The 26,700-nt window shown below is 42.9% G+C and overlaps 2 long non-coding RNA genes across 2 annotated transcripts; both read left to right on the top strand.

Moving 5' to 3' along the window:
- Positions 1–246: 246 nt before the first annotated feature.
- LOC138800894 (uncharacterized) lies at positions 247–5,606 on the top strand. The gene is made up of 4 exons (XR_011364537.1): positions 247–380; positions 916–946; positions 1,794–2,062; positions 5,142–5,606. It is a non-coding gene; the product is annotated as an uncharacterized lncRNA (long non-coding RNA).
- A 9,745-nt stretch (positions 5,607–15,351) lies between these two features.
- LOC138802052 (uncharacterized) lies at positions 15,352–26,455 on the top strand. The gene is made up of 4 exons (XR_011364669.1): positions 15,352–15,480; positions 16,667–16,691; positions 17,675–17,976; positions 25,560–26,455. It is a non-coding gene; the product is annotated as an uncharacterized lncRNA (long non-coding RNA).
- Positions 26,456–26,700: the final 245 nt, after the last annotated feature.

Below are 26,700 nucleotides of genomic sequence, written 5' to 3'. Positions count from 1 at the left end.
TTCATACCCCTATAAGGAACATTTCAAGGTGAGGATCAAAAAATTCCCGAGACTTACGTAAGGGTATCCGCTGTTTATACACAATAAAACCTGTACACACAACAGTTATTTGATTTCCGGTTTATGTCGACATATATTTTATTGAAGGACCTTTGGACTAAGGAGTGTTAGGGAGTGTCTTGTCGGGGAGTGGACTTTTGCTGTAAATACCATGGTTAGCGTGATGTTGTGATGTCAGTGGAAACAATAAAACCTGTATGTTCACTTCCAACTATTCCATTCGGTTATACTCATGTGACATGTCCTCCAACTCTTCTAAGTGACTATAAATTCTCCTGATCACCTGCCGACAGTCACAGATCTCCCAGCATCGCTAGAAGGTACGTACAATGTTATAACTCTATATGGAAGCTATATATTTCCTATTATAAAGCTTTTTTATGAAAAATTTTAAGAATTTATTTAAAAGCCATTCTTTAAGATAAAAAAACACTAGTGTTTTAATAGACATGAGAATATTTTTGCATCTTAACCGTCATATCACCAGTATGAAGATTCATATAAGTGGAGTAGATCAGAGAGTACCTAACAGAATATCTAACTGTGTAAGATAGCATTACTGTTAAATGTTTTTGACACATATTTAGTATATGAGATTGGGTTAACACTGCACTGAAGCTCTAAATTGCTGGTATACGTCGATATACTGGAAAAAAGTAACAGTGCTGTATACTGCAGAAGACCTATGCACTTTATTGGGCCAACTAGCGACAGTCCTGAGTAACCTAATAGCCCACATTTTTTAGGGGAGATATTACCGCTGTTTGATGCACCCAGCTCATCCTTCTAATGAGAAAATAATATGGAAGTAGAAATAATATTAATGCTATACATGTTTGTTTTTTGCTTCCACAGTGTCCGGTCATAATGGGAAATTCCAACCACGGTAAGAATCACTAAGTACTTTTTGCCTAAGTGATTTCTTAAAGGGGTTATCCAGCGATACAAAAACATGACCACTCTTGTATCACTCTTGTCTCCAGTTTGGGTGGCGTTTTAAAGCTGAGCTCCATTGAAGTAAATGGAGCTTAAAGGGGTTACCCAGCGCTACAAAAACATGGCCACTTTTCCCCCTACTGTTGTCTACAGTTCAGGTGCAATTAAGCTCCAATTACTTCAATGGAACTGAGTTTCAAAACCCCACCCAATCTGGAGACAACAGTAGGGGGAAAGTGGCCATGTTTTTTGTAGCGCTGGATAACCCCTCTAATTGCAAGCCACACCTGAACTGGAGAGAAGAATGGTGCAAAAGTGGCCATGTTTTTGCAGCGCTGGATAACCCCTTTAACTATATTTTCCTGCCTATAAGTTTAGGTCACTTATAGGTTATAGGTTTTTATAGTATGTTATAATAATACTTCTACAGTAAATATACTGTATATGATTACAATGAACTAACAGGATATTGCGCTCTATGGGGCTCACCAAGTACTACAGTGCTTACACTCAGGTGACAAGTTATAGCTGATGGGAAGGCCGCATTGAAAATGTAATGTAGATGACTGGAAAACCAAGATAAGAACATTATTCCTGAACTGTTACATCACTGTGTATGTTACTGATTCACCAAGAGAACATTTTGTACAGTATTTCCATGCTGTGACATAATTGTGTTTATGTTCTTTATACTATAATATATTTCCCCACCATGATATTTTATATGGGTGGGACATCATTGTTTTTCCTGTTTTTATATATATTAGTTTAAAGTGGCATTAAATGATTTGTTTCAGGTTGCCACCCTCCACCCCATCACCACCCCCATCACCATCATCATCACATAGGACCTCATCCGCCTCATCATCTAGGACCACCTCATGGTCATTTTGGACACTTTGGACCACACCATGGTCCACATGGGCACTTTGGACATCATGGACATCACGGCTTTCACGGACATCATGGGCATCACGGCTTTCATGGCCATCACGGACATCACGGACATCACGGACATCACGGCCATCATGGCCACCATTAATCTTGTCTATCTAGCCCTTTCAAAGTAAGTTTTAATTCACTTGTAATATAGTATAGTATTTCAGTAATACAGTACAGTGTTTAAGATTCTTATACTGTGGCTAATATTTTCAATTTTATTTACAAAAAGATTATAGCTCAGATTTATTATTACTGTCTAAGGCTATGTTCACCTTGAAGTGAAAATATGTCAGCATTATGTTAGAGTTATGGCCGTAATTTGCATAATAGGATCAAATTTACACTTCAAAATGATGTCCGTCCAAACATACGACTGAAATACCAATAAAAACATTATATTTCAGGCATTTTCAGATGGCCATCATTTTGGCGTCTAAAAATACGGGTCAAATATGTATTGTTATGCAAATCACAGTCCTAATTTGCATAATACAGACATATTTTGTCTCAAAATGACAGCAATCCGTAAAGATGGCCGAAAAAAACATTGTAGGAATAGCCTAAAATGGAGATGCATAAGCATGTATAAGGAGCTCTCTCTCTGGTAACAGCCAGAGATAGCTGCAATGACAACAACAGCAGGAGAGCTAGTGCATGCCGCTATGGTAACAATGCCACTGGACCCCATAAAACAATATTAGAAAATTTAGTTTTAGCAAATTTTCCTTATTGATTTCCTATGTGCCCACGGCCGGCCTTCTTAAGCTGTTTATTTCAGGTTATTGTTAGGGTTAAATTGTTAGAAGACATTTATGTGATAGTTTAACCCCTTAAGGACCAGACCTGAAATGACCTCAAAGGGGTAGTGCGGCGTTTAACTTTTATTCACTAAACAACACACATTACAAAGTTATACAACTTTGTAATGTGTTATTTAAGTGAATGGCCCCCTTCCCCGTGTTCCCCCCACCCCAGAAGTGTTGCTGCATTATACTTATGTGTTCATGGTCAACCCCGCCCGCCATCTTGTGTCGACGACGTCATCTTCAGGAGGCTGATCGAACCACTCCAGCTGTCCCTCATACTGGCCCCCCACTGCCGCGCCATCAGCTGCTCAGCCATGATTGGCTGAGCATAACTGTGCTCAACCTTAGTTTAAGAGCGTTTTGGGTTGAGATCTCAGTTTTTCAAAATTGTGACTTGGTTTAAGGGCATTGTTTTGGTTTAAGAGCTCCCTGTACTGGGTGGGAGGGGGAGTGGATGAGGGGCATGGTCTGCATAGCGGGGTCTACAGCCTTGTACTCTGACCCAGGAAGTCTCCCTCACCTTCCAAATCATAGCAGGTCCACCTAAGGCTGGGGCTTGCATCAGGGGACAGGACTGTGGGGATAATCTCTCCATAGCTGTAACCCCTCTTTCCCCGGCCAGAGAGCACTGGATGTATGCACCCTTATATTCCCTGCTCATTCCTTCATGCGCCCTGCAGTCTCTGTCAGTCCTGATTGGTCCATGCTGAACACACACCCCTTTTCCATTGCTGTCATGTGACCACACAGAGCTCTGACAGCAGCCCTGCTTCTCTATTCTAGCCTGTTGTACTACACTACTGCACAGAGCCAGCTCAGTGGGAGAGATATTTTACATATATATATATATATATATATATATATATATGAACAGTTGTCATTCTGCGGCCCTTCCGCTGTTGCAAGACGACCCAACTAATAGCGGCATCCCCTATGTTATTAGCTAGTTGCTCAGTTCTGCCCATGCATATTCAATACACATAGGATTTATAGTTCCATAGATAAAAAGAAAATGTCTCTCCTTGCAGGCACCTCACACAGTAACATTGACCCAAAATAATGCCTAATGTGTGCCTCCAAATAGCATAAAGGTCGCTCTGTGCTATATCTTCTCTGTACCTCCATATAGAAGTTGGGACCCTCTGTGCATCCATGTAGCCACCCTCCCCCAGTTGTAGCCTGCCCAGTAAGGAGAATCCCCAATGTAGCTATCCACCTGTAGTAGATGTCCTGAGCAGGTCACATAGCAAAGACTAAACCTGTATTCTCAGCCTAGTATATACATTTAGGCTAGGTTCACACTACGTATATGTCCGGCCGCATATTTTCCGCGGCCGGACATATACGTATGAAACTCCGGCCGGGAGTTTACGCAAGTTGCGGCCGGATACGTACGGACCGCGAACTTACGCCCGTAGCGTACTTACGCTTCCCGAGCGCTCTTCGTAGCGATCTAACAGCGATCTTTTACTTGGAAATCTTCGCCTAGTCCCGGACACCCCACAGAACCTTTTGGATCGGAACAAAAAGCTGGCAAAATGAAGAAATCACCACTACGTACGGGACCGCATGTTACGCTACGGGCGTAAGTTACGGCATTTCCGTCCGGAAACAATGGTCTGGTTCATTTTTTACGGCGCCGCATACGATCCAGGCGTAAGTTCGTACGTAGTGTGAACTGTGCGCCCGTAGATCGTATACTTTACATTGTACGCAAACTACGTAAGTTTCCGGCCGCTTATTTACGGAACGCGCTACGGCCGGAAACTTACGTAGTGTGAACGTAGCCCCAATCTGCTCCTGTTTTAGGTTCCTTGCTGTTAACCCCTAATGGTCTGCAGTGGGAGCAGTGCACAGGTCCAGGACTGTTCAAGAGACAGAAGTACCTGTGAAAGAAACCCTGGGAGAGCTTGGTGTTAGGACACTGAAGAGGCAGCCCAGCGTCCAGCTGACAGAGAGTGAAACAGCTGGGCTTCACCTTGCACACCAGCACAAACAGGGCATGGTAGTTAACATGGTAGTTAATGTCGCGCCCCTGCAGTCACAGTGACAGGGGGGAAAATGTAGTAAAACTGGGCCTCTAGAGTTGCTGTGGGCCCCGGCACTTGCCCAAGTAAGCTGACGCCGGCCCTGCTACTGCATTATGGGGATCTGCAGTTCCATCCTGTATCTACAAACTGCTGCTGTTTCTCAGGTTTATGCCCTTACTATATATTATACACCACATGCCTTTTTTTATAACCTGACCTGACTCCCTTGTAAATACTTTTTTCTCTACTTGTCTTTATCTTTTTGAAACTATGAAATGTGTAAATTATCCCACAAACCTTACACAGCCACTTTTCTATATCACATACCTTGTGCACTTATGTTTTTCTAATTTTTTTGTATTTGCAGCAATGAAGTGAAAGAAAAATATGGTGACGAGATGCAAGAAGATTGTTAGACTACATTGCCTGTAAAGTGATATATAAATAGATAATCATAATGTATATTTGTTAAAAATTCTCAATGTATTGATGGTGATTTATTACAAAAGTTGTTTCCTATTTGTGTTTTTTGTAATTGTTTACTTGAAAATCACAGATAAGATAAACCACAAAATTGTGGCCAAAAATACTGTATGTCCAATAACTGGTATTTGTGAGGAACACCCTTAGAAATAAGCTGATGACTTGTCTACTGTTAATAGGCACATATTCATATGGATGCCCCCTTTCCTCCTCTAATCATTAACTCCAAATGTCCAGTGATTGGGGAAGAATGGTGCCACATGTAATACCTGGCAGCAGAAACTCATGTAAAATAGTGTATACGTCTTGCACAGATTTTTATGAGGTGCACAAAATCTCTTTATTAGCCCCCCAAAAATATTAAGAATAAAAAAAATTTGGGTAAACGCCATGATTCATGTCCCTGATGTGTCTAGACTTTCAAGTAGGGCTGGGCGATATGGCCTAAAATTTATATCACGATATAATTTGATGCATGCACGATATAACGTTATATCACGATATATAATTATAAATATATAGGGGAGGGCTGATGACTGGCAAGGGGGGGGTGATAACTGGCACAAGGGAGGGGAGGGCTGATGACTGGCAAGGGGGGCTGATAACTGGCACAAAGGCTTCAGCCCCCTTTGTGCCAGTTATCAGCCCCCCTTGCCAGTCATCAGCCCTCCCCTATGCTGGCCCCTTTGTGCCAGTTATCACCCCCCTTGCCAGTCATCAGCCTTCCCCTGTGCCATCAGCCCATCCTGTGCCAGTCATCAGCCCTCCCCTGTGCCAGTCATCAGCCCCCCCTCCCTTGTGCCAGTTATCACCCCCCCTTGCCAGTCATCAGCCCTCCCCTATGCCTTCAGCCCCCTTTGTGCCAGTCATCACCCCCCCCTTGCCAGTCATCACCCCCCCTTGCCATCAGCCCCCCCTTGCCATCAGCCCCCCCTTGTGCCAGTCATCAGCCCCCCTTGTGCCAGTCATCAGCCCCCCTTGTGCCAGTCATCAGCCCCCCGTTGCCAGTCATCAGCCCCCCGTTGCCAGTCATCAGCACCCCCAACCCCCGCCCCCCCGGTGCCAGCCATCTCACCCCTCACTGTTTTCCAGGCATTTCATGTGCCAGCCATCATGTCCCCCCAGCCAGGGCCATCATCAGCCCCATGCCAAGCCATCTGCCGCCCCCGACCCCTCTGCTACTTACCTTTCCTGCAGGGCTGGCTGATGGAGTCCGTGAGGCGAGACGGGCCGCGTCTTCTTCCCAGCATGCACTGGGAGACCTGACGTCACACGCATCAGCGCGCTAGCGCGCTGACAATGCGTGAACGGAAGGCCCTGCAGCGCGGTACCACGGAGCGGTAAGTGAGAAGCTTATTCACTACCGCTCCGTGGTATATCGCGATATGACGATATGCCAAAAATCCATATCGTCAACCGAATTGATGACGATATTTTGGCATATCGTTTATATCGCCCAGCCCTACTTTCAAGATTTACATTAGTCGGCTTCTCCCCAATAACATGTTAAAAAATTAAGTGATTCTTGTGTATATCACTCAGTGCTACTGATATTATAGGGGGTATAATATGGCCTGAGGGGTATGAATTGGCCTAGGCCAAAATATACCCCGGAGTATAATCTAGTTTAGGCCAATATAAACCTGGGTATAGACTAGTCTAGCCACTTTACCCACTTTAACCCCGGTATAGTCTGGACTGGGGGTTTGCTCTGGCCTGTTACACCGGCACTTGTGCATGCGTGTTTGCATTATGTAACAAGCGAGCACCATCTTGGAGTTGGGCATATAAGCTCCCTATTCACACATGCGCAATAGGTCGTTTACACGCCATCTTGGTGCTGCGTATGACAGGCAATTTACAATTGTGATTTATTGTATATAAACAAGTTAATCTGTACCCCTGACGAAGTTCAGGGACCTAAAGATTACGCGTAGGGTGGTCGGTACCACACTTAGCCGGCTACACTCCACCTGGTGATTTCTTACTACTGCCTCTTATTAGCACTGTCACTTTACTCGCAGCTGTGATTTAGGAGTTATTTTCTGTTTTGTGACATTTCTTTTTATGCACTTGAATTATGAATTGTTTATGAGTATACACATATTATGAGGCTTTGTTATTATTTGCTGTCTTCTACATGCGTGGAGTGTTATGCCTTATATACATCAGGCTAAGTGTTAGTTGTAGTGACATTGTATATTGTCTTGGTCTCTCATGTTATGTATATAGTTTTTAAGTGTTGTCTTGTGTAAAACTGCTGAATAAAGTGTATATTTGTATATCTTTACATTAATGGTTGTGTGTCTAGTGTTGTATGACATACACTTCCCTCCTTTTTTGCCTATACTGCGGTTATTATGGTATGGCAAGCTATGAGCTCCCATTATTTGGCCTTGCAGTTCCCACATCAGTTTGTTGGGCAAATCTGTGTGCCATCATCACAATGGACATCAACAATGACATAAAGACAAATACTATGACATCATTGCAATAAAGCATCAAAGAATACTGCCATAATACTGGGACATCATGAGGATATAACACAGAAAACTTTATTGTGACGTAATCAAAGGATAAACATAAACATAACTGAAACATCATCAGAATGAAACTCTGTCTAGGACCAAAGACGCACAGTGGAATACATGTTGTATCATCCCCCCTTCTGGAGACTAATAATTAGTTTCATACTTATACTTATTATCTTTTCAGTCTCCTTCCCCCAGTTCTAAGCTGCTTTCTATTGAAGACACAGAAAACTTTATATTAGCTGTTCACTCTGTCTCCTCTCTGATGTCCCTCTCCCCTCTACTTCCTCTCAAGACATGTAAACAGTGTCCCTAGCCGGCTGTCTCTGCACTCTGTAATGTTTGGAGGGTTAAAGTGTACCCGTGGTTATAACTTTCAAAACCTAAATCAGCAGTAGATGTGATGTAAAGAATATTTGCAATTTATATTCATAATTATTTTTTGCTGGAAAACATGGCACTTTTTCTGTTTAGTCTCTGTTTTTTTCTCAAAGAGTCTAAACACAGGAAGTCCAATGTTTCGTATGTGATCTGAGTACAGCCATGTGCTTGACGGACACATTGAGCCGTGACTCTCCGTACTGGTCGGGACATTATGTGTTTAGCCTCTTTTTTCCAACCAGTACAAGACTAAAAAGCTTCCTTCAGGAGACTGAACCTAGATATAAAGAGGACCTGTCACCCCCCGTGCCGGGGTGACAGGCTCTCGACCCCCCGCTAGAGCACCTTATACGCACCTGATCGTGCTGGGTCCCGCTTCTTGACATGGTCGGGTGACGGAGATTTCAGCACCCGAAGCCCGGCACGCGCGCTCCTGAGATGAGTCCAACTCTCATAGAGAAAGACTGGTGAGTCCGACGCTTTGTCATTCTCTATGAGCGTTGGACTCATCTCAGGAGCCAGTATATAGTCAATATAGCTTTGTTTTAAAGTATGATAACTAAAGAAAAACAAAAAAACAATGAATGTAAATTGCAAACTTGCTTTATATCACAAAAAACCAATAGAGAGACAACTGAACCTCTGATATATTACAACATATAAATTTTATTATTAAAATTACAAACAAATAACAGAATAATAAATAAATACACAATGAACCATGGCTGACAAAAATATATTAAAAATGACAAACATACAGTGAGGGGGCTGCTGCAGATGGACACTAGTAAATAAGTAAATAATTTAGATAAATAAATAAATTAATCAAAGGTAGACTAAAGTGCTAAATACGGTACCCAGAGAACTATGTGTAAATACTATATAATAAATAAGCCAAGAAGGTGCAATAAATAATACACGTATCTCAATTGATGCAAAAATTAAATAATTAATAACTGCAGTGTCCTACCATAAACAGTGAAGATCAAAGTGTCCACCGGCGGCCCCCACTTGAAAAAGGCTACGCCGAAACGTGCGTTGGGGTGGGGGCCGCCGGTGGACACTTTGATCTTCACTGTTTATGTTTTTGTTTGTAATTTTAATAATAAAATTTATATGTTGTAATATATCAGAGGTTCAGTTGTCTCTCTATTGGTTTTTAGCTTGCTACTAGAACCCGAAGTCTCTTTATATACTTCACATCTATTCCCCATACATTAGAGCAGTACAGATAGTGTCTTGTATGGTGGAGCTCTACAGACTTTATATATGTGTTATTGCTTTATATCACATCTACTGTTGATTCAGATTTTAAAAGTTAGAACGACACTTTAAACACGGTGAGGTCACCAGTGACTTGACCTCAGATTAACCCCTTTAGGGCATTACAGAGTGCTGAGTGCCGCTGCCCCGCTCGCTGCTGCCATCTGAACTGTAACTATGAGCACTTGTAATGAGCGCTCATAGCACTAACAGGGCGGGAGACATTGGCTTTTCCCTGCGGTCACAAGTGGCAGCTTTGTCCTTGTGGTGCCGGCGCTCCAGTGACATCACTGAAGCATCGGCGCCAGGACAAGGGGAGTGCGGCCTTTTGTGATCGCAGGGAGAACCCTTCCTGCGGCCACAAGAGTGAAGAGAAGAGAAGACGCCCGGACCCAGGTGAGTATAAGTGTTTGTTTTATTGTGTTATATACTATATGGGAGGGGGAGCACACAGGGGTCTGTTTAACTGGGGGAGCGCACATCGGGGGTCTATATAAATGGGGGAGCACACAGAGGGGCTATATAACAGGGGGAGCACACAGGGGGGCTATAGACTACTGGGGCTTCACAGAGGGGTCTATATACTACTGGGGGCAGCACACAGGGGGTCTATATACTACTTGGGGCAGCAGAATGGGGTCTATATACAACTTGGAGAGCACACAGGAGGTCTATATCCAATTGGGGGAGCACACAGGGGGGCTATATACTACTGGGGGAGCACACAGGGGTCTATATACTACTGGTGGGGAACACAGGGGTCTATATACTACTGGGGGAACATACAGGGGGTCTATATACTACTTGTGAGGCACACAGGTGGTCTATATATAACTGGGGGAGCACACAGGGGTCTGTATACTACTGGGGCAGCACACAAGGGGTCTATATAATACTGGTGGGGCACACAGGGGGTCTATATACTACTGGGGGAACCACACGGGGGTCTATATCCAAGTGGGGGAGCACACAGGAGGTCTATATCCAAGTGGAGGAGCACACAGGGGGGCTAAATACCCCTGAGGGAGCACACAGGGGACCTATATACTAGTGGGGGAGCACACAGGGGGTATATACAACTGGGGGCAGCCCACAGGGGGTCTATATACAACTGGGGCAGCACACAGGAGGTCTATATACTTCTGGGGGAGCACACGGGGGGCTATATATAACTGGGGGAACACACAGGGGTCTATATACTACTGGGAGAAGCAAACAAGGGGTATATACTACTGGGGGCAGGACACAAGGGGTATATACTATTGGGGGCAGCACACAAGGAGTATATATTACTGGCGGTAGCGCACAAGGAATATATACTTCTGGGGGCAACACACAGCGGTCTATTGTTTTGGAATGCTTGTCGAGGGGGGGCCCCAGACATAACTTCGCTTGGGGCCCCAGAAATGCCAAGACCGCCCCTGGGTATAACACCCCAAACACTCAGCTGGCAGACCAGAAAGAACTATTACATTGGAGCTTTAGCACCAGTATTAATGAAGCATATAAAATGGCATTCAAATTCATCCCCCACATCTCATTCTTTTTTCAGCTACTGCCTTCATATTTATTTTCTCTTACTCACACTGACACACCACACACCACAATTTTCTATATGTTAACATTAAACGCACAAAACAGAAACAGTTAAATGGATGGAAAAATACAGTGTGAACCTAGCCATACAAAAGGAAAAAAAAAATCAAACACACTTGAAGTGGTGGCCTCAGGCAGCGCCCCTGATGTTAGAAGGGGGCGGCAGGACAGGTGTCAGCATCTGGTGAACCAGGGCCCACTGGGTGCTGAGCCTGGTTGTTTGTCGTTCATAATGAGCCATAAGGACCCCTCCCTGCCAATAACTCTTACAACAGCATCTTTCCTAAGGGCGCACCATCTCCCAGCATGCGATCTATAACACTTCTGCGTAACAAAATCCAATTCTGTTTGACAACATAACCCATCAGTGAGAACTAAAAAAAAAAAGTAAGAATTAAAAATGTTCAAAAATCCCCTCTTGGTCTTAAAAGAATAAAAATAACCAAGAGAAGGGAAGGAATAAAGGAAAGAGACAAGACATGTAAAAGAGTGCACTCCTGGAAAAGAGGAGAGATATAAAGAGACGGAGCCTGGAGAAAAGATTTAATTTGATAACTCAATCCATGAAAGGTTCATCCCTGTGCTGTACATCACACCACAGAATACTGACAGGGTTTTACTATAACGTTCTCATTACATGTGGACTCAGGACCCCCCTATTATTATCACCTGTAGTGTTGCGTTTACACGGAACGATTATCGTTCGATTTTTGCACAATAACGATCGAATGCAAACGATAATCGTAAGTGTAAACGCAGCAAACGATCAAACGCCGAGCAAGAAATCGTTCATTTTGATCTTTGAACATGTTCTTAAATCGTCGTTCATCATTCGCAAAAAATTTGCAAATCGTTCCGTGTAAACAGTCGTTCACTGATTTTACCTATGTGCGAGATAGGCTTAAGCGATCGCAAAACGAATTTTCCGTACGATATATAGTTCCGTCTAAACGCTGATCGTTATAAAAAAAAAATCGTTACTTCGAAATCGTTAATCGTACGATCGGGCAAATTATCGTTCCGTGTAAACGCAGCATAGGGAGGGGTAAATAACGTCTACCCTGACGTCTCATCAAAAAAAATTGTACATGTAAATACCAATGACTTATGGGTATTTCTTTTTCATTGACATGATTTTGGAATATGTTGCTGTGATACTGTACATGTATTAAAGGGGTTATCCAGGATTAAAGGTAAAATAGCATAAATGCTTTCTTCCAGAAGTGCTTGGAAGTGACAGCAAGTGACTGGATACGGAGGATGCACTCTGACTGCACATGCACTCCCCTTCTTTTTTCTCCTAAATCTTAATTGTTAACAGCTACCAGGAAGGGGTTAAAAATTATTAGGAGCATTTAACTTCTCCCTACACCCACCCCCCTTGCAGGTAGACCTCATGGATGAGCTCTGTGGCCAATAGGCTAGTTCCCCCCCTAGCTCTAATCCCTCCCTATTCCTTTAGCCCCCGAGATTTCGCTTCCTGCCCTGAGTCTCCACAGGACTGACCTGTAGCTGGTTTGCCCACCCACCAATCCTTTTGGTCTTGGTTTTTCATGGTGTTTTGTTTCTTGTTGTGCCTTCTTTTTGTTACTATCACAGTTGACATAAATTACCTGCTAAGCAGGCGTGTGGGCTTAGTAAGGCTGACTTTCGGGTTTGTCATCCGGCATGTTATTGCTGTAGAGAAGTGGTTTATGGATTGTTATTTGTACTAGCTTGGAATTAGTGCAATGTAAATGTTGTATTATATAATATAATGAACTGATTTGAGGACTTTAAGGTATATGAGATGCGCAATTTAATCTTTATCTAATAAAGGTCATCTTTTAATAGGCATGTATTTTAGCTTTTTCACTTCTATGTTACAATATACCACACCCACTGGCTTAAGCTCCAGGCCACCGCAGCATCTTGGACAGGTGGGTAAAGCACAGTGGCGGATTATAATATGGGCGGATTGGGTGGTCGTCCGGTGCCCGAGGCTCCCATAGGGCCTATGACCGTCCAACTACACCCCCCCCCCCTATCAAAGAATGGAGAAAATAAGAACACACCTCCAACATACTCTCCTGTTGCTGCAGCTCTCCAGGCACATGTTGCCCTCCTCTGTCTTCTGGCACAGGCAGAATCTGTTACAGACTGCAAGTCCCACCCACCTGTCAGCGCTCTGTCAACTGCACATCATTGACAGGCAGGTGGGACTTCCGTCCTGTGCTGGAAGACAGAAGAGGACAGGGGGTGCACAGGGGGACGTCTAATTAAGGGGAGATGCACAGATGGACATCTAATTAAGGGGAGCTGCACAGGAGGCCATCTGCTGAAGGGGAGACAACAAGGGGGGCATACACTATAGGAGATATACACAGGGGGCCATCTACTAAAGCTGTACATACAGAGGGGCCATCTACTATAGAGGAACAACACAGGGGGTAATTTACTAAAGGGGGACCACATAGGGGGTCACATACTGTAGGGTAGTTACACAGGGGGTCATTCACTAAAGGGGGAATCCACAGGGGCCATCTATTTAAAGAGGAATACACCGGGGGTAATCTACTATAGGGGAACTACACAGGGGCCACCTACTAAAGGGGGACTACACAGGGGGTAATCTATCGGGGAACACAGGAGGCCGTTTACTACATAGAGGCCATCTACTGTAAGGGAACTACACAGGGGGCCATCTACTAAGGGGGGACTACACAGGAGGGTCATCTACCATAGGGGAGCTGCAAAGGAGGTGAGGCTGAGCAGACACACTTATGCGAGTGAGGCATTTGCTTTAGGGTACAACATCAGCACACTTGTGCAAGGGATGGGGTGGGGCAGGGTGGCTAGACAGCCCATGGCACATTCAGTCTACCACTGGTAGAACACCAAGTGGAAACAGAGATTAGAAGAAACGTCCAGCGACACATAGGACATGCTTAATCCACTTGCTTTACTAAAAGTCCAACAGTAGCCATAGTACAGTCCGTTCATCCCCACAGTATGCAAACAATCTACACAATTTCAGCATCTTAGACGCTGTTCATTAAGGATATACAAGTTTACAAGGCATAAACTTATCAGGTAGGAAAGGCAAGTCTATGTCACAAGAGACGGATTAACTCTTTCAGTGCTGAAAACCAAAATGGATGCAGGAGGCCTGTCTCACATCTAACAAAACAAACAAACAAACAAAAAAATCGATAAAATCCAATGGCATACTCACTTAAGAGTCTCCATTGATACATTGCCCCTATAAAATTTGAATATGCAAAAAAAGGGGTCCATGGAGCCTTAGTTGTGAGTCTCAAAAGACAGGAACAGCCAGATATCCGTCCATGGAAGGAAACTTGTTGCCAAGAGGTGCCTCCCAGTGGGGAGATCACCAAAGCACCCTGATATGCAGCCCCCCAAGTCCCACTCGGTTGCAAGTATTGGGACACAAATAGGGAAACACCAGGGTGGCCCCTTTTACATCATAGTCATGAGTTAGACATGACAAGGGTACCAAGGCTAGGCATCCATCCACAGACAGCTGTTTCAGGCCCCTAATCAGTGTGGAGCAGGATTCTGGTTAACAGGGGCAATGAAAAGAAGACCAACAAAACACAACAGGAACATATAGCAAGCTAAGAATGTTCTATTACACACCTAACATTAAAAGGGATTATCCAGCGCTACAAAAACATGGCCACTTTCTTCCAGAGACAGCCCCACTCTTGTCTCCAGCTTGGGCAGAGTTTTGCTGCTCAGTTCCATTGAAGTGAATAGAGCCTAATTGCAAACCGCACCTGAACTGGAGACAAGAGTTGTGTTGTCTCTGAAAGAAAGTGGCCATGTTTTTGTAGCACTGGATAACTCCTTTAAGGGTACACCACCTGACACCATACACCAGAGTACCCCTGGTCAAAGACTTTCCATGTTGTGCACACATCCTATTGATAAAAGCTTCAATATTCACTTCCACATGTCACTTTTTAGTACACGTAGCTTAGGGAACTACCACCCTCAGCTGCCCTGACTACTCTATTGCCCCCATGGGTACCACAATAAAATGAAAAGTTGAAAGTACCTAGTGGGTTTAAAGCTGGGATCTCTTTCTTTAGCTACATCATTGGTTGTTCAGGCTTATGTAAGGTAAATAGTAATATATTCTTGATGCATAATAAAGACTGCATAAAAAACAGATTGTCGTCATCATATTTTAATTGAGGGTTATTTCATCCTATATGTATTGTGGCACCTTAGTTGTAATGAGAGTTAGGGAGTAACTTGTCTAGGAGCAGATTACTGGCGAAACAACAACAACCAGCATCATGTCACTGGAAGTATAGAACCTGTATGTTCACTCCAAACTAATACATCTGGATTAGCTTCCTATGACATGTCCTCCACCTCTACTATCTGACTATAAATTCAGGTGATCAGCTGCAGCAGTCACAGATCTCCTAACACCAGTAGAAGGTACGTGCAATGTTTAAAGCCTATGTTATATGTTGTTTGAGCTTTCATCCATTGCAGGTTTAGTGTAATTGTAATGCTTTTCATGGATCTCTTAAAGGGTTTATCCAGAAAGCAGACAAGGTTCTACCTCTTCTGCTCTCCAGCACCCCACCTCCTCCCTCCGACCGATCTCTGCTGATAACTTCTGCAGATGGGAGGTGAGAGTATGTTGTGGGCAATGAACAATAACCGCTCGATGTTACCAGCGACGTTGGGCAGCTATTGGACACTGCATGTGGGCATGGTTTCACCAGCATGCAAGGCCCACAACATGCACCTCCTCTCACCTGCGGAAGTTATAAGCAGAGCCAGTCAGAGGGAGAAAGTGGAGCACCGGAGAGCAGAAGAGATAGGACCTTTTCTCTTGATAACTCCATTAAGTACTAATTTGTCTATCACTAGCATGTATCTCAGTATAAAGGGGAATACATCTGGATAAGAAAAACTTGTTTTCTATTAAAAATACATTAAAAGTTATATAGATGTGTCTATGTAATGTATTACTGTATCTGTACGGTTCTGCCACACTGGTAGCTGATTGAAATCCAGGAAGTGAAAAAAATGGCCCCTGTGCCAATTCACACTGTCTCCTGCTCCCACTGCTCTCCCACCTTAGGAGACAAATATCTTATTTTTTTAACCTCTACCTGGAGTTCCCCTTTAAATGTTTGACAGTAGTTTCTACAGTATGTAATACAAGATGTAAAATTCTACAGTGACATACAGTATGATTCTACATTTTTACTGCAGGGAGTTTTTCTTTTAATAATCTAATATTATTATTGTGTAGCAATACTATCTAATTAAAGATGAGAGAATCTACAGGACTAGCAAAGTGATTAGTTACGCTTGGCCATCAGCTTTTAAGCCAGCGGCCTTTGAACTCTGGGTGCCTGGAATAGCTGCATCCAGCTTTTCCAGGTACCTGGGCGGAGTTCAAAGGCAGACGGCTTACAAGCTGATGGCCAAGAGTAACGAATCACTTTGCTAATCCTGTAGATTTGCTCATCTCTATATCTAATAATAATAATATCATTTACATTGATTAAAGGATATAAAGTATTCGATTTATATAAAAAAAACAACTACAGTTCCTATGAAGGGTACAGACAATTGTATGGCTCATGGTTGTTCTTTCTTTCTCCAGCTTCCAGTCACAATGGGAAATACAGGTTAGAATCACCATTATTTTTTTCCTATGCAATTTTTCTTCTATGTTTTCTTGCCATTACCTGGTTTAGGTTTGAACAGCATCTTACTCGCTGTGTCCATTATCTCTTTATTGTGACATCACTGTATGCATTATTCCACTACTGAAGTGTTCCATATACAATAGGATATCAGTACTGGCAATATCTCCAGTCTAAATATTACCACTAGAAACTGCCTATGTATAATAGCAGAACAAAAGCACCCAAAATGTACTAAACTCGTACAAAGTATGGGGCTAGAATAATGGCCTTACCAGCAAAAAAATATATATTACCAACCAAAAATAGGCTTTAGCCCAAAAGAAAAATACAAATATCTAATAATTTTGTTTAAATAAAATATACAATACAGTACAATAAAATAGAATTGATGATGGCACACAAGAGGAAGCCAAGGGATACATATAACATAACAGGCACCATACAACTATTCGTATGCAGACCCTACTATGAGGCTGCTGATGTATTGTATCTAAAGTGCCTTAATCTAAACTACTCAATCACAAAGGAAATATAAATATAAAGTCCAGACACAGATAGACACCTGGGCACTCCCATACATCTGAACACGACCATGGACTGGTGTATCCCCATGCACCTCGGGAGGGCTGTGACAAAGCACACTGTGACGTGCAAAACAGCTGTTGCCTATTGCTCGTCCACCGATCTCATGTGGTGCCTGGTTGTGGAATAAAGAGAAACTTACGTTTTGCTACATTTGGTGAGTGTCCCCGCTTTCTTATCTCTGAACAAGATTACATAAATATAAAGTGCTATAAAGTGCATAGGGGAGAACCACATATCCCACAACAATGTTACATTACCTATAGTAAGAAGCTCCCAAAGACTGACAAGTGTATAGTGCCCCAACATCACCTTTAGAGGAGTGCCATTAGATATAGTTGTACATAATACTGTTATTCACATTGAATTGTTTGTTTCAGGAACTCATGATCAACCCCCACATGTTGACCCCCACCATAATGACCCCCATGATCCTCACTCAGGAACTCCCCAACCTCTTCATCCAGGCCCAAACACAAACTATGGTAATCCTGGACACCCGGGACCACATGGCCACCCCGGACCACATGGCCACCCCGGACCACATGGACATCCTGGGCCACATGGACAACCTGGGCCACATGAATACCCTGGACCACATGGACAACCCAGACCACATGAGCATCATGAACATCATAGCCATAATAGCTACCATTAAGCTTGTATTTCCAGCAATGTCAAGGTCAGTCTTGATTAAGAGAGTTGTATTATAATGCTTGAAGGGAACTTGTTACTCAGACAATGCTATCTAATCTATCGCCATCATGTTATAGAGCATGAAGAGCTGGGCAGATGGGGATATATATATATATATATATATATATATATATATATATACATATATATATATATATATATATATATATATATATATATATGATAAAAATTTGTCCCACCTGTAATTTTCATTTCCTAGAGTCCGTAGGCAGCACAGTATGGGTTAAAGTCCATCCCCTACAACGAGGCAGAAGAGACATAATCAGTAGTAATGAATCATTCAAGCATAGACCCTCCTCTATAAAACCCCCACAGAGACACAGAGACACTGAGTTAGTATGCAGCAATACAAAACATTTATTAGGGTGGGATCCCTGTGCTGCCTACGGACTCCAGGAAATGAAAATTACAGGTGGGACAAATTTTTATCTTCCCTGGACGTCCTTCGGCAGCACAGTATGGGATCTAAACAGCAGTGCAAACATATAGGGAGGGATTATTTAGCAACCGCGGCACTAAGCACTTTATTGCCTAAGGCTGAGGAATCTGAAAGACTGAGTCTGTAATGCTTAATGAATGTCGAGGGCGAAGACCAGGTTGCAGCCCGACATATTTCTTCCAATGGTATTCTGGAAAATTCTGCCCATGAAGTCGACATGGACCGGGTAGAATGTGCCTTAACTTGTAAAGGAGGTGCCAAACCTTCCTGCTGGTAGCAAAACGAAATGACATCTTTCAACCATCTGGATAGAGTAGGTTTCGCCGCCTTTTCGCCCTTATTTTTACCAAAAAATTGGATAAACAGGTTTTCGGAGATCCTAAAGGATCTGACTTGATCCAAGTAACACAGCACCGCCCTTCTGACATCTAGTAGATGTATGGATGGATCTTCATCTGATGATAGGGAAGGAAGAATTATTTCTTGGTGCATGTTGTATGAAGACGCCACTTTGGGTACGAAGCCTGGCAGAGTTCTTAGAGCCAATGAGTCACCCAGATCTCTGAGATATGGATCTCTAGAAGATAGTGCTTGCAATTTACTCACTCTTCTCGCAGATGTTATTGCAACTAAAAAGCAGGTTTTCCAAGACAGATGTTTCAGTGATGCAGAAGCAAGAGGTTTAAAGGGTGGCAAGGTTAGATGTTTTAACACTATCTGCAAGTCCCAGGAAGGTAATGGTTGATTTACAGATGGATGTAGATTATTTATTGCTCTAAAGAACTTTTTCACTAGTGGATGTTTAGTGAATCTCCCTTGAAGGAAGTGATTGATTGCCGTAAAATGTACCTTTAAGGTATTCAATTTCAGTCCTTTTTCCAGGCCGTTTTGTAGGAACTGTAGAATTAGTGGCAGGTCTACCTCAGAGGAAGAGGCGAAGGACTTAAAGGGGTTGTCCGGCGATAAAAAATTATTCACAGAATAACACACATTACAAAGTTATACAACTGGGCCCGGCTGCGTTCACACTATGTATATTTCAGTCAGTATATGTATATTTCGGTCAGTATATTTCAGTCAGTATTTCAACCAAAATCAGGAGTGGATTAAAAACACAGAAAGGATCTGTTCACACAATGTTGAAAGTGAGTGGATGGCTGCCATTTAATGGCAAATATTTGCTGTTATTTTAGAACAACGGCTGTTATATTGAAATAATGGCAGTTATTTACTGTTATATGGCGGCCATCCACTCAATTTCAACATTGTGTGAACAGATCCTTTCTGTGTTTTTAATCCACTCCTGGTTTTGGTTGCAATACTGACTGAAATATACGTAGTGTGAACACAGCCTTGTAATGTATGTTATGTCTGTGAATGGCCCCCTTCCCCGTGTTTCCCCCCACCCACGCTAGACCCGGAAGTGTGGTGCATTATACTCACCGCATCTCGTGTCGTCCACGGTCTCCGATCGTCAGCAGTGACGTCTTCTTCGGGAAGACGTCACTGCTGAGGATCGGAGACCGTGGTCGGCACGTGACAGGTAATGTATAGCGCACCACACTTCCGGGTACACGGGTGGGGGTGGTGGGACACGGGGAAGGGGGCCATTCACAGACATAACATACATTACAAAGTTGTATAACTTTGTAATGTGTGTTATTCTGTGAATAATTTTTTATCGCCGGACAACCCCTTTAAAGATCTTCCAAATCCTGTTGTATGATCTATTTGTAGATGCTTTATTTGCCTTAGATGGGGTTCTAATTACATCTTCCGAGAAGCCTTCTTGTCTCAATTCATTTTCCAGGCAAACAAGTTGAGTCTCTTGAGGTCTGGATGATGTACACCCTTCTCAGAAAGTAGATGGGGAATCTTTGGAAGTTCCCACAGCCGGTTGTTGGACATTGACATCGCTAGAGTGAACCAGGACCTGCGTGGCCAGAATGGCAGAATTACGATGGCCGTCACTTTCTCCCTCTTGATTTTCCCCAAGGTCTTCTGAATCAAGGCTGGAGGAGGAAAGGCGTAAATGAATCTGTTCCCCCAGGAGATCGACAGACCGTCCACTGCCCATGGGTGGTGATTGGGATAGAGGGAACAGAAGTTCCTTAGTCTGGCGTTCTCTTTCGTGGCAAAGACATCCAACTCGGGAAGTCCAAACTTCATAGTGACTTGATTGAAGATGTCCATGTCCAGACACCATTCTCCCGGTAGAAGGGTCTGCCTGCTCAAAACGTCCGCTTTGTGGTTCAGAGACCCTTTGATATGCACAGCTGTCAGGGATCTTACATTGGCTTCCGCCCATTGGCATATCTCCTTGCATTCCTTGATGAGGAGGGAGATCTTGTGCCCCCCTGTTTGTTGAGATAGTAAACAGTTGACATATTGTCTGACTGTATCAGGATGTCTTTCTTGTAGAGAAGATCTTTGAAGTGGAACATGGCCAGTTTGACTGCTCTGAGTTCTCTGAGGTTGGATGGCATCCACTTCTCTGAGGGTGACCACTTCTTTTGTACCCACTTTTTCCCGGCATGGGCACCCCAACCGAAGGAAGATGCATCCGTAGTGAGTACAACTTTCGGTGTCTGAAGAAGTGATACTCCCTTGTTCAGATGAGCCGGTTTCAGCCACCACTGGGGACCTAGACAGGTTTGGGGAGAAATTGTAAGAGGACTGTCCAGTGCAGATGGGTTCCTGTTTCATACGTGTAGAATCTCTTGTTGGAGAGGCCTGAAGTGAGCTCTTGCCCATGGGACCGCATTTATAGTTGAAGTTAGGGACCCCAATATTTTCATGGTCGAACGAATAGAGAGTTGAGGACTGGCAATCAGCTTGGATACCTCTTTCTTGATCTTCTTTATCCTCTCTTGAGACAGAGTGATCGTCATAGATGAGGAATTGATCACGAAGCCCAGGAACTGAATAGTCTGAGATGGAAGCAGGTGAGATTTCTGGAAATTTATTAGAAAACCGTGAGATTGCAGGAGATCGGTTGTGATCTGTAGGTGCAGTAACAGCTCTTCCCTGGAGGAGGTTTTCAGGAGCTAGTCGTCGAGGTATGGTATTAAATATATGCCCTGCATGCGCAGAACAGCTGTGAGGACGATGGCTATCTTCGTAAAAACCCTTGGAGCAGAACTGAGGCCGAAAGGTAGAGAAGTGAACTGAAGTCTCCAGGTCTTGCATCCGACTTGTAAAGCCAACCTCAGGTATTTTCTGTGGGCAGGAAGAATGGGGACGTGGAGATAGGCATCTGTTAAGTCTACAGTCGCCATATAATCGAACTGGGACAAGATGGGGATTACAGACTTGATGTTTTACATCTTGAATTTCTTGTTTACTAGGTGTCTGTTCAGGTACGTCATGTCGATAACCAACCTCCTCTTGCTGTTTGGCTTCGGTACTGAAAATATTCTTGAGTGACCCATTCCAATGCCCCTTTTTGAATGAACTCGTTCACCAAGTGAAGTAGGTGAGGACTGTCTGTTGTATTGAGGAAAAACTTGTCTTCTAGGAGGGTGTCTAGCTCTATGGCGTAACTGTGTTGAATTGTAGAAAGAACCCATGCGTCGTTCACCGAACTTAACCATGCAGGAAAAAATCTTTGTAATCTTGCTCCAACACCTGGGAGAGGCCTAGCGTCATGCTTCTGATTTTTTGGTGTTGGACTTGTTTCTGGAGGAGCTGTAGTTTTGTTTTTGGCTAGGCTTGTAGCTTTGAAATCTGCTGAATTTATAGTTCTTTTTGAATTTTAGTGAAGACCGGCGTTTGTGTCGAAAGGACTTTGCTGGTTCTTTCTTGCCTGGGAAGACTGAGCCTTTATCCTCATTGAGCTCCTTCAAAATTTCCTTAAGCTGTGACCCAAACAAACTATCAGGTTGAAAGGGAAGACTGCAAAAGTTCTGTTTAGAGGACAAGTCTCCATCAGACCAATGTTTGATCCATAGTGATCTTCTAATAGAGTTCGTGAGGGCTAGGGTCTTGGAGGCCGATCGCAAAGTATCCAAAGGGGCATCACATAAAAAGTCTGCAGCTGCTTTCATCATCGGCAACTTTTTAAAGATTTCTTCTCTTGCAGTACCGTCCTGTAAATCTCTGGTTAGTTGGCTCAGCCAAACCCTCAGGGATCTGGCTACAGGAACTGATGAAAGAGCAACTTTGGAAATGGCCGCTGAGGCTGTATAAGACTTTTTTGCCAGAGAATCTGCTTTTTTGTCCAATGGGTCAGCCAGTAGTGTAGAATCACGAGACGGGAATAACGCCTTTTTGGCCAATTTTGCCAGTGCCAGATCTACTTTTGGTGGGAACTCCCACTGGCTGGTCGCTTTATCTTCTAATTTGTAGACAGATCTGAAGCGAGCTCCTGTATCAAATCGCTTATCTGGTTTTTCCCAGTCCTTCTGGAGCCATTCTTGTAGCAGTGGGTGATCTGGGAAGACCTTTTTCTCTGATGCTGGGAAGTAGTATAATTCATCTTTAGGTGTTCTACCTTTAATACTCTTATCTGATTCCATAGTGCGCTTCACCGCTTTAAGTAGGCTTGACACGTCCTCTTTATGGAATAAGAATATATCTTCTGGAGTATCTGAGTCAGAATCAGACGAACTTGAGGAGGCTTGCCCCGCAGAGGTAGAAGATCTAGCCGGAGAGTTCTCCCTGGCGTTACCTTTCCTCTTTTTCTTGGGAGGCTGAACATTAGCATTAGACATCATTGAAGACAGGTGACCCTGGAACCAAGCGAAGAAAGACTGTGCTTGTGCTTTAAATGGATCAGCTGACTGTTCAGCACAACCAGTGCATTGCTCTCCTTCCAGATCATCTGGTAATGGCTGAGAGCAGGCAGTGCAAAGTCTATGTTTAGCCTTATGTCTCCTCTTTCCTCCTGATGCTGAAGACTCAGACATCTATGGAATAATAAAGAGGAGACTATAGTCACTACATTAGATTAAGATTCAAACAGCCGCCGGCTGGAGTGATACTCACTGTAACCAACAGAAACCCCGGCTGCCCGGCAGAGTGCTTGCAGAGAGAAGGAGGGCAGCCGGTTTTAAATAGCCGCGGCTAGAATGGCGTCTGACGTCTCATCCGGCATCACTTCCGGGTTCGGCGCCATCTTGCTTCACCCCCATCTTACCGGTCTGAGTGCTGCGGCCTCCTCGCCCCAACTGATGCCCGTTCTTCTCTCCGTTAAGGGCAAAGCTTGTGCGCTGTCCTCTCAGCGCGGCCGCGGCCTGCATAACGCCACATACGGACAGGCGACTCAGCGCGACGTCACATCCTGTCGGCCGGGTCAGAGCAACGTCACATCCGGTCAGGTGGTACGGCTGTCGGGACACTTCCGGTCTGGCGCGCGCGGTGTAAGAGGTACTCGAGACCGAGGGAAGGTAATCTAAACCCAGCTCACAGGTTCACAGAAGGCCTCCCTTGCCTACAACACTGCTAGGCTAATGGGAAACACACATACCCACTAAGTTATTTACCAGCAACACTGCATAGTATTGAACCAGGGGTGTATTTGCCGATGGAAACTTGTGATGAAAAAAAATAAAAATAAAAAATAAGAGGAGAAACTAAGTAAATGCCTCTTCATCAAGTGCAGAAGAAAAAAACTCAGTGTCTCTGTGTCTCTGTGGGGGTTTTATAGAGGAGGTTCTATGCTTGATTGATTGATTACTACTGATTATGTCTCTTCTGCCTCGTTGTAGGGGATGGACTTTAACCTTACTGTGCTGCCGAAGGACATCCAGGGAAATATATATATATATATATATATATATATATATATATATATATATACACATACACACAACTGAGAGTATTTTTAGCACCATCTGGTGGCCACCATGGAAATAGCAATCACTTTCTTACAGTAAATCTAATAAATTACAAGTTTTACTAAATCTTTTCCCATAAAGATATATATCAATTTGCTCTATAACATGATGCTGATAGCTTAGGGTAGGATTTTCATGGTGACAGGTTCCTTTTAAATGATTAAAGTAGTGTTTTTTTTTGCTAACTGTAGGTATTCAACATTGGAGCAATTATTTGCAATATCATAAAAAGATAAAACCCCACCGGGGTTGCTTTTTCTTTTCACTATTCTTTAGGCCCAACATTTGGTGCAATTTATTCACCTAACAAATATACACAGGGAAACTCTCTGTCAATTTTACAAATTAACAGTTTTATGAATTTTATCGATGTACCTATTGCATGTCTGAAATAGTTCAAACTAATTGTCCATTTTCAAAATATATGGTTAGATTCAGAAATACTGGATACAGATACTCACCTGTTTAATCCTCCTCAGCTGCTGCTGTGATGGTGCCTAGGGCTATGTTCACATGACGTTTTTTGCAGTCTGTTTTTTTAGCTCTTTCATTTTGAGTACCCGATTACGTCAGTCATTTTGCATTTTGGGCGCCCCCTATTACAATGATGGTGTTGGTACATTATTCTAGTTCAGGCCCTTTTTGGTGTTTTTCTTTTTGAAGGTCCATTTAATTTAGTAGCAAAGACATTGACTGTAGTAAAGACGGTGAAGGACATAACGGTGTCATGTTAATTTGAGGTCTGCACAAACAATGTTCATTATTTTATACACTATGGGGGAGATTTATCAAACATGGTGTAAAGCGAAACTGGCTCAGTTGCCCCTAGCAACCAATCAGATTCCACTTTTTACTCCCCACAGACTCTGGAAAATGAAAGGTGGGATCTGATTGCTAGGGGCAACTGAGCCAGTTTCAATTTACACCATGTTTAATAAATCTTCCCCTTTGTGTATTGGGTGGCCATCATTCCATTGACTGCAATGCATTCCATTGACTTCAATCATGTAGTCTGGTTTTTGCACACAGTAAATTCTTGCTCACTCAACAGCTGACCATTTGGCTGAGCTGCAGAAGCCAGTGATTGGCTGAGCAGTCACTTTTTTTTTTGTTCACTACTTTGTTCACTGTTTTATTTTATTCCCCTCAAAGTTTCTTACTTGTATTTCATGATAATCAATGAAATATGTAGATTATACCTCATGCCTCGTACAGTTACTTTTTTTTTTTTACACATCATTTACCTGTATTATTGCATGTTTGTACTTTCAGCACCTTGACAGGAATATATTCCTGCTGACAAGATGGAAGAAGACTCGCTGATATCTTTCTTTTGGTGTCTGGTACTACAAGACATACTGACAAACAATATATAAATAATTATACCAGTGTCCAAGTATAAATACCATATGATAATAGTAGCATTCAACTTCTGCGTAATGCTTCCATAAAGTTACCTAAATAATAACACTATATAGAATGACAAAACCAATATATACTGCAAGTATGGTATGCTTCAAAGTGCCCAAGTAGCAGCACCACCCAATTAACCTGTATATACCCCCTTACAGTGCTCAACCAATTCTTATATACAATGATTATATAACAGGTCTATATAATACTACTAGTGATGAGCGAATAGTGAAATATTCAAATATTCATACGAATATCGTACAGATAATTCGACTATTCGATCGAATATTCGATCCAATTAAAGTCTATGGAAACAAGTATTCGATTATTGAAAAACATCTACTCGACCACTTGGAGGAAAAACCGGAAGCTGGGGGATTTGAACGCTTATCGAATATTTATCGAATATTTGGCGAACTATTCGATAATATTCGATAGATCAAATACCTTACTATTCGATCAAATATCTATTCGATCGAACAGTATCCGCTCATCACTAAACACTACCAATAAATAATAATAATAATATAATATCAGGATCTATGGTCTCCCATACACCTAGGTATATGAACGATACATGGTTATACACCACTGTTTGCCATATAATGCTGTGATATGCATCTGCTTTGCCTTATGCTTCCCGTACCCCTGTAACAATTTCTGTAAATTGGCCGCATGTCTATGGACCCTACATTATGCGAATGTCATACTAGTTGTTGATATTCTTTTTTAAATAAAACAGATTTATGTTAAAATTATGCTTGTGAAGAGGTGTACATGATAGAAAGGGGGCGCCACTTCAATGATCAGTATAGTGGTACCAGGTTGTAATAAGTCAGATGATCTCCATGGAGGAATGAAGTGTTGGAAGGGGGAGAAACAGGTAACATCCAGGTAAGTGTTATCTGTCTTCTTCATACTCTATACTTATACAATTCTTAATGAAGAATGATGCAACAACCTAATAATAGCCGTGTTACAATGAAAACCAATCACTGTA

This window comes from Dendropsophus ebraccatus, chromosome 9, assembly GCF_027789765.1.
Source record: "Dendropsophus ebraccatus isolate aDenEbr1 chromosome 9, aDenEbr1.pat, whole genome shotgun sequence".
Classification (NCBI taxonomy): domain Eukaryota; kingdom Metazoa; phylum Chordata; class Amphibia; order Anura; family Hylidae; genus Dendropsophus; species Dendropsophus ebraccatus.
The sequence above is the reverse complement of the archived record's forward strand: the minus strand, read 5'-3'. Positions and strand labels throughout refer to the sequence as shown.